The following is a 12,671-nucleotide window of genomic DNA, read 5'->3' as shown; positions in this document are numbered from 1 at the left end:
GCTAAGCCATCTCTACAGAACCCCCCCTTTTTTGAGGCAAGATCTTGCTGTAGTCCAGGCTGACCTGGGACTCACTATGTAGTCTCAGGGTGACCTTGAACTAATGGCGAGCCTCCTGCCTCTGCCTCTCAAGTGCTGGAATTAAAGGCATGTACCACCACAACAGGCCTCTTTCTCCCATTCTCTGTATATGTCTGCTGGAAAATAAATAAATAAAAACATTTAAAAGGAAAGAAATATGTCAGGTATGATGGTGCATGCCTTTCATGTTTTTTTACTAGCACTGAGGAGGCAGGGTAGGAGGATCTCTTTGGGCTTGCGGCCTGCCTGGGTCCACAGAGTGAGTTCCAGATCAGCGTGGCCAGGCTAGAGTGACCCTCTATTTCAAAAAACACAAAACAAAACAATTGGTGAAACAAGCAAGGGTGCTGTTTTCTTGATGAACCAGGTACCAGCACAAGGGTGAAGGATATCAACACAGAGGAAAATCAATTCCTACCAAATCAGAGAGCCAGAGACCCAGAGGCCCCTAACACCTCCTCACTGAAGCAGACCAAAAATAAACCCAACATGGCTCAGGGAGAGGGGGCGCAAAGAATGTCAGAGCCACATGTTGGGTCATGATATGCAGAGACATTTATCCTACCCATAACTGTGGGCTAACTCCACAATGCACGACCCATATACCTCAACAAGGAGAGGCCAATGGGGAGGGGATAGGTCAGGGATGAGCCTAACAATGGCACCAAACTGACTGTATTTGCTGAGTACAAAACTAATTAATAAAAAAAGAAAAACAAACAAACAAAAAACCCACACAAAACAGGAAAAAAAATAAAAAAGAAATAAATATTTTGGGTTGGGAGATGGCTTAGCAGTTAAATGCACTTGCTTCCAAAGCCTGATGGCCTAGGTTTGATTTCCCAGTACCCACCCAAAACCAGATACACAAGGTGGTGCATGCATCTGAAGTTCACTTGCAGCAGTAGGAGGCCTTAGTATGCCCATTTTTTCTCTCTCGCTCTTAAATAAATAAATAAAAATAAAAAGAATGAACCAGGCGTGGTGGCTTATACCTTTAATCCCAGCACTCGGGAGGCAGAGGTAGGAGGATCACTGTGGGTTCGAGGCCACCCTGAGACTACATAGTGAATTCCAGTTCAGCCTGGGCTAGAGTGAGACCCTACCTCAAAAAACCAAATAAATAAATAAATAAAATAAGAAGAATATAAATATTGACTTCTTAGTTGTCTCCTCATTGTAGGCACAGAACTGGGTGTTGAAAATACAGATTAAAATCACCTAACCAGTGTTAGTGTTGATTACATACGAGAGGGAAAATGCTATTTTATGACTCAATAATTACCAGCAAGGAGGTGGTTGGTTTCTTTTGTGTGTTCCTACACCTTGACAATGAAAGTAGAAAACAAAAACACTTAATGGGTATAAATCAGGTCTTGATTCTAAATCAGGTCCTTTTTTTGCATTAGATAATAAGGATTTTATTCCTTCAAGAGAACATCCTTAGCCATCAGGGAAATGCAAATTAAAACTGCTTTGAGGTTCCATGTCACTCCTGTCAGAATGACTGTCATAGCATCAAAATCAGAGGCAGGAAGTACTGAGTGATTAGAAAGTGGAGCTGAGCTGTAAAACCTCCAGGCCCTCCCCTAGTGATTCGCTTTCTCCAACCAGGCTCCGCCTCATGAAGATTCTACAACCTTCCAAAGCAGTGTTACCAGCTGGGACCCAAGTGTTTAAATACATGGGCCTATGGGGAATATTTCACATTTAAGCTACCACATCCCCCTTTTGAGAACAGACCATCCTCTGTAGGGGTCAATCCATCTGAAGGCAGATATAGAAATAATATTACTTAACTTTGAAAGCAAGATGCATGAGAAGCCAAGACTCATCTACAAGTTGCTATATCAGAAAGCTTTTGAAAATAAAGCTTCTGACCCCTTGGCCATGGGCAAAGAAACACTTCATTGGTGGTGGTTTTCTTAGATCAGGCAGTGGCAGAACAAATAGAAGGCCTTTGTTTATCCTAGCTTGATGCCTAACTTGGTGGCCAGAGCTGTTTCTTTCCTAGGGCACAGTCCTGAGGGTGGACAAAAGCTTCTGTACTGGAGAGATGGCTCAGCAGTTAAGTTGCTTGCTAGCAGAGTCTAATGACCAGGGTTTGATTCCCCAGGACCCACGTAAAGGCCGATGCACAAAGTGGAACATGCATCTGTAGTCCATTTGCAGTGGCTGGAAGCCCTGGTGTGCCCATTATTTCTGTCTGTCTCTCTTCTATCTCCTCTTTACAAATTAAAAATTAAAAATAAAACTTCTGTGAGCAGAAGTGAGCAGGAGATCCTTCCTCTTTCTTGCAAAGCCTGCAGGCTAAGGTATGACGCCCCAATACCCACATAAAGCCAGTATGCAAAGTGGCACATGCACCTGGAGTTCATCTGCAGTGGCAAGAGGCACTTGCCCACTGGTTCTCTCTCTCTCTGTCTCTTTTTGTTTGCAAATAAATAAGTAAAAATATGTTTTTGAAAAACAGATCCTCACATGCCTTTAATCCCAGTACTTGGAGACAGAGGTAGAAGGATTGCTGTGAGTTTGAGGCCAGCCTGAGAACTTAGTGAATTCTGGGTCAGCCTGGGCTAGAGTGAGACCCTATATCCAATAAAACAACAACCAACCAAATAAAACCAAAACAATAAAAGATTGTTACTCCTAATAATTCATGAATGGCACACTTGTTAGAGAATTGTGGCTATTTTGCTCAGAAGTTCCAAAATGTAATGTGAACCAATCATCTTAGACTGTCTTCTAAAAGTATTTTGTAATTTGCTTAAAGAGGTCTGTAGCAGTTACTTTCTTGTTGCTGGGAAAAACACCTGACCAAAAGCAGATTATGGGAGGAAAAGGTGTACAGTTTTGAGGGCAAGCCTCACTATGGCAGGAACAGACATCTTCACGTCAGCAGGGAGGAAACAGAAAGAATGAGCTTCCAGTGGCTAGCAAGGCTAGGCTATAAAATCTTAAGAGCAGTCCCCAGCAAAGTCTTAACCAGTGGGGCATTAACTATGAAGCGAAATCATATACACATGTGGTTGTGGGAGATAATTTATATTCAAACTGCCACAGACCTAAGTTCTGATATTAGCTTGAATGTTAATCACTTTGGGCTCTGTGGCTGAGAACCTGACAGAGGAGGTGTTGTGGAGTGATGAGGCAGATGATGCACAGCTGTGTGGATCTTTAGTAACTCTATGACAGAACCCTGTGACCCTCAGGGCAGTACGGTGGGTATTTCTTGGGAACTTGGATGTTTGTGGGTCAGGAGCAGCAGCCTGTGGGTGGTCTGAGAGGACACATTAAAGTTTGAGAATAAATGACAGGAAAAGGAACATAAGCTCTGTAGGCATCCAGTTTACTTTATGTGTAACATAGAAGTGACAGTGTTATTTATGCACATGGTATTTGTGAGGATTAAATATTAATTAACATTTTTTGATCATTTACTTGGTGCTGGGCACTGTTCTTGGTACCTTTTTAAGTGACCATTACAAATAAAAGGAGATCAAAAAATATCTGACACAGAGACACTTTAACTTTTTAAATTTACTAATAATTTTACTTATTTATTGAGTCTATTATTACCTTTTTAGTTGAAAAATTAAATAAGATCTTAGATGTTTAGTACATAGATGTGTTCAGTAACCTTTGGTATATAAAAGTGTTTCTGTAGGCCAGGTGTGGTGGCTCATGACTATCATCCAAGCACTCAGGAGCTGAGGTTGGAGGATCACTTTGAGTTCCATGTCAGCTTGGACTAGAGTGAGCCCCTGCCTCACCCCCTCATTCATCTAATGAATACAAAATCTTCATATGAATCCTTTTGAGAAGTCGCTACTAGGCTGAGAAAGCAACCAACGGAGGCATACTCCTAATGGAAAAAAAATCCTATAGAAAAAATTATAGATCATATTTCAATGTTTCTTTCTCTGGTTTGTCACAAGCTGTGAAATCAAGCGAGCAGCTCTTTGATGTAATTGGGAGGGCCAAGAGAGTAATTAGCTACCTTCTAATTAAACTGATAATAGCTGTCCTCTATCTGCGAGATCAAAAGTCAGATAAACTCTGCCAATGAGAAATTTTGAAGACAGCTGCAGCTGCCTGTGCCTTTGTGTAAGAGCTCAGAGAGAGTCAGGCACATCTGTTGGTGATAAGAGAAAGGCGGGAAAGGTGCAGGTGAGCTGGAGAGCAGTGGTTTGTGAGGTACCTGCTGGCATGTGCTTGGACACTTGTCATTGTGCAAGAATTTTGCTATGAATTCTATCACCTAAAATAAAAACTCACTAGCGATTTCTTTGCCATTTTGGAGCAAAGAATTCCTATTGAATTCTGTGTCTCATCTGCCATGAGTGGGGAACCACGCATGAAACCCTGTCGCAGTTTGATTCAGGTGTCCCCCATAAACTTAGGTGTTCTGAATGCTAGGTTCCCAGATGATAGAGATTTGGGAATTAATGCCTCTTGAAGGCAGTGTATTGTTGGGGGTGGGCTTATGGGGGTTATAGCCAGTTTCCCCATGCCAGTGTTTGGTACACTCTCCTGTTGCTATGGTCCACCTTATGTTGGCCAGGGGGTGATGTCCACCCTCTGCTCATGGCATTGTTTTCTCCTGCCATTATGGAGCTTCCCTTTGAGCCTGTAAGCCAAACCTCTTTTTCCCAGATGCTGCTCTTGGTTGGGTGATTTCTACCAGCCATGAAAACCTGACTGTAGCAAACCCTTTCCTAGTCTCACCCTCTTCCCCAGCTAGCTGACCTTCTCTGTGTCCTCTCCTCTTGTCGCATCTTGAAGGTGATGATCATTTTCTTAGACTAAACCTGGTCTTGGTTTCTTTCCTTAGTCCTGGCTTTTTTGTTTTGTTTTGTTTTTCAAGGAAGTGTCTCTCTCTAGCCCAGGCTAACCTGAAATTCACTATGTAGTCTCAAACCCATTGATCTTCTTATCTTTGCCTCCCAAGTGCTGGGATTAAAGGCGTGCGCCACCACACCTGGCACCTTGGCTCTTTTGTGTGGGATGTTCAACAGAAGTATAATGCAACCTACCCGTGTGGTTTTCAGGCAGACACTAAACAAAGAAGGAACAGGTGAAATAACATATTCAATAATATATCTCATTTAGATCAATATATCTTGACTATTATTACCCCAGTATATAATCAACAAAATATTAATGAAATATTTCATAGTCTCTATTATAATGATACTAAACTTTGGGAATATGGTATGACTTTTATACTTTGCAGTACATCACAATTTGGAACCACCATTTTTCAAGTGCCCCAGTAGTCAGAGAGGACTGATGTGTTTGTATTTGATAAGCAAAGGGAAGATTGCCTTGGTGGGTCTGTCCTAATTAGGTGTGCCCCATAATAGCAGTGTGTTTTCTCTGAATGGTACCAGAGAAAGAAATCAGAAACATTCTCTCTGACTTAGAAGAAAACATACAGCTTTGTAGTAACTGTTGCGAGTGGGATAGGTCTTAGGCTAAGCTAGGTGCCTATATACTAGTTAGCAAGAAAATGGGGACCGTAGTCTTATCACTGCAAGACCAAATTCTAGCAGGAGTCAGCTTGTTAGCAGATGTTCATCCTCCCCCCCCCCAAAAAAAACCCAACACAGCCCAGCCTATACTTTGATTCCAGCCTTGTGAGGCCCTGAGCAGAGAACCTAGCCATTTGGCACCGAGATTTCAGACCTAGGGATGAATACATGAGGCGTTCTAAGCCATTAAATTTCTGGTAATTTGTTACATACCAATAGAAAACCAACATAATAATATATGTCATACTTCAGCAGCCACTATACAGCTGGTGTCAATGCCACTAAGCTTCAAGCATAGTCCCTAAAAGGAAATACTGGTCCCTCAAGAGTAGAATTGAAAGTCAAACCAGGATCAGAGTGCCAGGGTATTTATGAGCCACACCAGGGCATTGGCAAGCTGGTACTTTTGTCATTCTCTCTTTCTCTTTTAAAGTAGAGTTGCACTCTAGCTCAGGCCGACCTGGAATTCACTATGTAGTCTCAGGATGGCCTTTTACTCACAGTGATCCTCCTACCTCTGCCTCCCAAGTGCTGAGATTAAAGGTGCGGACCACCATGCCTGGCTTGTCATTCTCTTTTTCCAATTCCAAGGAAGGGAGAAATGAGAAGCAAGAACGAGAAATGAGTTTGAAGGCTGGGGAGATGGCTTAGCAGTGAAAGGCATTTTCTTGCAAAGTCAGAATCAAAGTAGCACATGCATCTGTGGTCTTGATGCTCCTGTAATAATAAGACGTAAGACCAGGGAAATCTGAAGCCTGTGGGCCAGCTGTTCTGATGTCCCTTTGCAGCCTTAAATTCATTTTCAGGGACTCTATCTCGAGGAAAGTGGAGTATAGAAACCTTGAAGTTGTTCTCTGATGAATAAATAAATAAACAAATTTAAAAGGAAATGTTTGAGATGCTCATCTTGTGCAGGGATGACTGTTTATTAAATAGAAACAAATATAAGCTTGGCATGGTGGTGCACGCCTTTAATCCCAGCACTCGGGAGGGAGGCAGAGGTAGGAGGATTGTCATGATTTTGAGGCCACCCTGAGAGTACATAGTGAATTCCAGGTCAGCCTGGGCTAGAGTGATACCCTACCTTGAAAAATCAAAACAAACAAACAAAAAAAGAAGCAAATATAAATGATAAGAGTAATAGTAGTGTGTCTTACATTTGCTATGTTTGTACTTGTTGCAGTCAGGTTCACGTTGCTGGCAGAAATCACCCAACCAAGAGCAGTTTGTGGGGAAAAGAGAGGTTTGTTCTGGCTTACAAGCTCAAGGGGGAAGCTCCATGATGGCAGGGAACACGATGGCATGAGCAGAGGAAGGACATCACCCCCTGGCCAACATAAGGTGTATCGTAGCAACAGGAGTGTGTGCCAAATGCTGACATGAGGAAATTGGCTACAATACCCATAAGCCCGCCCCCAAGAAAACACTGCCTCCTGGAGGTGTTAATTCCCAAATTCCCATCAGCTGGGAACCTAGCATTCAGAACACCTAAGTTTATGGGGGACACCTGAATCAAACCACTCAGTACTCTACGCCAGATAAATCCCCCCACCTTACCTTACTTATACCTCCCCATAGCCTTGGGAAGGAGATGCTATTATTATCTTCATTTGACAGATGTGTGAACTTTTAGAGCCCCTTAAACCAGGTAGTGATGGTGATTCGGAAGGCAGAGAGGTAGATTTGATGTGGTTCTTTTTAGACTGAACTAGCTTGACTCAGGGGCAGCTCTTTGTCCTGGATGACAGAGAGCTCCATTTCCTCTAATAAGATGCCTTTCCCAGGTGGTCCTAACCACTGTCTTTTACTCTTTCCACTTCATTCTTTGGCAGAGTCCTATGACACCTAGTGATATCTCTGGTCTAGCTCTCATAGCTGCAGCTGGGAACCTTTTCTGAGCGCTAGACCTCAAGGTACCTTGAAGCCATGGCAATGATATCTATCCCTTTTATCCAAAAATGGACAGAGTCTCGTGTCCTCTGCTAGACTTCCTTTATCCCTAAACTTCACTCTGCTCCCTTACTCTCAGATGAACTTGAAGTGTGTCTTCACAGAGAAAGTCAAATCTGTCAAATGGAAAGAAAGCCTTCACATCTTATATATTATCAGATGGGGCTTAGAATTATACTTAGAGAATTAATTGTTAATTAACACACAGATGACAACTATGCACTGGGTGGTTCCACTATTTTAAGGTAACATGTTTTCTTAGACATGTTGGCTATTTTCTCTATCATCTTATTTTTAAATTTACTATCTATCATACAAAGTAATGTGTTATACAGTATCACCTTATTTTTTAAAATATAAGTTTACTTATTATCTCATTTTCAAATAATGTAAAAACAAACTTTTAGCTTGATTTGAATTTTGGGAACTTTTTCCATTTATATTAAAATCTTTGAGCAGATCTAAAACCAGACTTTAATATACATAAGTATATATTGCACTCTATAAAATATGTCCACAAGACAACCATTTCTATGGTAAGTATTTCATAATATTTGAAATGGAACATTTCCTATCTCTGTTGTTACCCCGAGAGAGCCTTTCTAGTCTCAATTCTCTTATTCATCTAATTACAGCTTCATTTTTGAAACAGTCAAGAGCAAGTATACCCTGAGCATTTAAAAATGTTACATTTAATGTATCTAATGAGTTTTTAATTCCAATATAACTAACAAAAATAAATGAAAAACTGAATTGCTAATATATGCATGCTTCTCTATAAAAGTAATTTACATGATCATAAAAGGACTCTAAGTTCATTATAGAAAATTTGAAAATCACAGGAAAGCATAAAGAATAAAATAAAAATCAAATATAATTACACCACCATTTCAACCCATTCTTGAGATTTTTCCAATCTTTTCTATTTTTCAAGGTGGTAAAATAATGCATACACTTTAAAAAATCCTGCTGGGTTTCTCATTTAACATTATACATTAAGGCCACCTTTTTTTTTTCCTTTGCTAGTTAACAATTTCCATCTACTTTGAATAACTGAATTGTACTCATCATTTAATAATGTATAATTTGCTATATTATAATCTATATTGTATATAAGATTCTAATAATACTCTTGGTCTCTAATAGTTTAGCAATTCTCATCATGCTTTTTTTTTGTTGTTATTTGTTTTTGTTTTTTTGAGGTAGGTTCTCACTCTAGCCCAGGCTGACCTGGAATTCACTCTGTATTCTCAGGATGGTCTCAAACTCATGGCAATCCTCCTAACTCTGCCTCCCGAGTGCTGGGATTAAAGGTGTGTGCCACCACACCTGGCTTATCATGATTATTTTTAAAAATGTAAAAATCTCTCTGATGGGCTGGAGAGATAGCTTGGCAGTTGTGGTAGTTTGACTCAGGTGTCCCCATAAACTTAGGTGTTCTGAATGCTAGGTCCCCAGCTGATGGCAATTTGTGAATTAAACCCTTCTGGAGGCAGTGTATTGTTGGGGGTGGGCTTATGTTGTTATAATCAACTTCTTGCCAGTGTTTGGTACACTCTCCTGTTGCTGTTGTCTACCTGATGATGGTCAGGAGGTGATGTCCACCCTCTCTCATGCCATCATTTTCTCCTGTCATCATAGAGCTTCTCCTTGAGTCTGTAAGCCAGAATAAAACCTTTTTAAACCACAACCTGCCCTTAGCCAGATGTTTACTGCCAGCAATGCAAACCTTACTATAATAGTAAAGTTGGTACTAGAAGTAGGGTTCTTACTGCTAGAAACCTGACTGTATGACTTCTGACCTTTTGGAGCTGATTTTCAAGAAGAATGTGAAAAGATTTGAAACCTTGGCCTAAGAGACACCTTTCAGTGCTGTAAGTACAGCTTGAGGGACCATTACGGTCAAAGTTGAAAGATTTGAATGCAGTAAGAACTATGGACTGTGAAATTTGGTTTATAAGGGTGAGCAAGAGCTTTGCCTAGACTGGTCTTGAATCAGTTTGTGTGAGAAGCTTGCTGTTGTGCCTGTGTCCTGAGAATTTGTTCAGGATTGCATTGTTTAGAAATGGAGTGGTGTGTGCAGATTGTTATGGCAAAGAAATGAAATCTTTGGCTGAAATTTCTGCCTGCTCAGCTGCAATTGTATGAGAGATTATGACCATTGAGATTGGACCAGCTGGCCTGCAGTGAGACAACAGGAAGACAAATGGTAAAGGGGTGTCCCATTCTTCAAAGTCTGCTTTATTCTACCCTGGGTTAACAAATTGGCAGTCCACAAATTATGGAGTATAATTTTGGACTATAAAAAATGTAGGAAAAAGAGGGTTATTGAATTTGCAAAATGGTTTTGTTTTTTGGAAATGGCCATGGGCAGTGTGAAGCAGGCTTGTTGGATTATCCTGCATGGAGACCCATGAGGATGAACCATGGATTGCAGTGGAGACCCAATGGAGATGCCAGGACTATGTAGTGGCTGCTACTCAAAGAGCTTCTGGCATTGGATGAAGTTTTCCAGGACTGTGAATAGTCTTGCTGTAGAGGTGGAATTGGAACTCTAGAGACTTGTCATTTGTTAGAATTATCAGACTTGGAGACTTGTCACTGACTGCAGTTGTTGGACTTGGAGCTATAGTGTCAATGTTTGCCCTGTTTAAATCTTGTATTTGCCAGGTGTGGTGTTGCATCTTTAATTCCAGTTCTCAGGAGGCAGAGGTAGGAGGATTGCCATTAGTTTGAGGTCACCCTGAGACTACCTAGTGAATTCCAGGTCAGCCTGGGCTAAAGCAAGACTCTACCTTGGGGGGAAAAAAAGGCTCCTCGTTCCTTTCTGGAGGTCTAACTTAAATCTTGTATTGGTTATATTTATTTGCTATGCCCAATACCATATTTTGCAGTGTGAATGTTTATTCTGTGCCATTATTATTATTATTTGTATTATGGTCCAGTTGAAAGATCTTGGGCTATGGGGATGTTTGAACATCATTGGGATTGATAAAAAACTATAAGCTCCAACCAATTGTGGGCTACAAGACCACCTACACCTGTTAAATTTTCTCTAAAAACACAATGGTTATCCCATTTATTTGGTGCTAACTTTACTCTCCATTGGAGAATTTGCTTCTATTTTTCAAATAAACTCATATCCTAAGGAGAGAACCACCTCATCACACCTCAAAAGGGCTCTAGCTGAAACTAAAAATAATTGGGGAAATAAGCAAGGGTGCTACTTTCTTGGTGAACCACATACCAGCACAAGGGTGAAGGAGATAGACACAGAGGACACTCATCTCCTACCAAACCAGAATATCCAGAGACACAGAGGCCCCCGAGACCTCCTAACTGAATCAGACCTAAAATGAACCAAACATGGCTCAGGGGAATTTGCAGGAGAGGGGCCAGGAAAAATGTCAGAGCCACACGTTGGGTCATGATACACAGAGACATTGCTTCTTACCCATAGCTGATGGCTAGCCCCACAATGCACGACCCATATTCCCCAATGAGGAGGGTCCCTGTGGAGGGGGGAGGACAGGGAGGAGGCTAACAATGGTACCAACTTGACTGTATACACTAAGTACAAAACTAATAATAAAAAAAACTATGGGGACTTTTAAAGATGGACTGCATGTATATCAGTTTATGGTTGTCAAGGGTGGAATTTGGTAGTTTGATTCAGATGTCTCCCTTAAACTTAGGTGCTCTGAATGGTAGATACTCAGCTGATGTCAGTTTGGGAATTAAACTCTCCTAGAGGCAGTATATAGCTGGAGGCAGACTTATGGGTGTTATATCCAGCTTCCTCTTGCTAGTGTTTGGCACACTCTCCTGTTGCTGTTGTCCACCTGATGTTGGCCAGGATGTGATGTCCACCCTCTCCTCATGTCATCAGTTTCTCCCATCATCATGGAGCTTTCCCTTAAGTCTGTAAGCCAAAATAAACCTGTCCCCCCACCCCCTACAAGCTGACTTTGGTTGGGTATTTTCTGCCAGGAATATGAACTTGACTGTAACAGTGGTTGAAGTGCTTGCCTGAGAAGCCTAAGGACTCAGGTTTGATTCTCCATGACCATATAAGCCACATGCACATGGTGGTACATGTGTCTAGAGTCATTTACAGTGGCTAGAGGCCCTGGCATGCCCATTCTGTCTCTCTAATTAATTAAATTTTTATTATTATGTTTATTTGTTGCTGGGAAGACTTGTCAATTGATGAGAGTGGGGTGTTGAAGTCACCCGCTACAATTGTGTTTGGTGTTATCTGTGACCTTAGTTCTAATAGCATTTGTTTGATGAAGTTGGGAGCCCCCATGTTAGGTCCATATATGTTTAGGATTATAATATCCTTTTATTGGAGTGTGCCTTTAATCAATATAAAATGACCTTCCTTATCTTTCCTAAGTAATGTGGGACTGAAGTCTACCTTGTCAAATATTAGGATAGCAACCCCTGCTTGTTTTCTAGGCTCATTTGCTTGAAACACTGTTTTCCAACCTTTCACCCTAAGATAGTACCCATCCTTTGTAGAAAGGTGAGTTTCTTGGAGGCAACAAATGGAAGGATCCTGCTTTTTAACCCAGTCTTCAAACCTATGCCTTTTGGTTGGGGCATTGAGGCTGTTGATATTAAGAGATATTATTGAAAGGTGTATATTTATTTTTGCCATTCTTCTGGTTTTACTTTTGCTCTCTTGTATTAAATAGTATTTGAGTATGGTTTGTTTTTTTCCAAGTTCCTTATATGTGTGCTTTTCTTTTTCTTCAGCATGGAGGATTCTTTCAAGTATTTTCTGTAGAGCTGGTTTTGTCTTCAAATAATCCTTTAGTCTGCTTTTGTCATGGAATGTCCTTATTTCTCTGTCGATTTGAATGGATAGCTTTGCAGGATAAAGTAGCCTTGGTTGACAGTTGTTATATTTCAAAACTTGGAATACATCACCCCAAGCCCTTCTTGCTTTTAAAGTTTGTGTTGAATAATCTTCTGTAATCCTGATGGGCTTGCCTTTGTAGGTAACTTGATGTTTCTCTCTAACTGCTTTCAATATATTTTCTTTGGTTTGTATGTTTGGTAGTTTAACTATAATATGGCAAGGAGAGGTTCTTTCCAGGT

The 12,671-nt window shown here is 40.9% G+C and overlaps 1 non-coding gene across 1 annotated transcript; it reads left to right on the top strand.

The window, feature by feature from the left end:
• Window positions 1-1,960: 1,960 nt before the first annotated feature.
• On the top strand, window positions 1,961-2,104 carry LOC123457906. The gene has a single exon (XR_006635259.1). It is a non-coding gene; the product is annotated as a small nucleolar RNA SNORA48 (small nucleolar RNA).
• Window positions 2,105-12,671: the final 10,567 nt, after the last annotated feature.

The sequence above is a fragment of the Jaculus jaculus genome, chromosome 1, assembly GCF_020740685.1.
Source record: "Jaculus jaculus isolate mJacJac1 chromosome 1, mJacJac1.mat.Y.cur, whole genome shotgun sequence".
NCBI classification, from domain to species: Eukaryota; Metazoa; Chordata; class Mammalia; order Rodentia; family Dipodidae; genus Jaculus; species Jaculus jaculus.
Note: the sequence above shows the minus strand (reverse complement) of the source record. Positions and strands in the feature narration are given on the sequence as shown.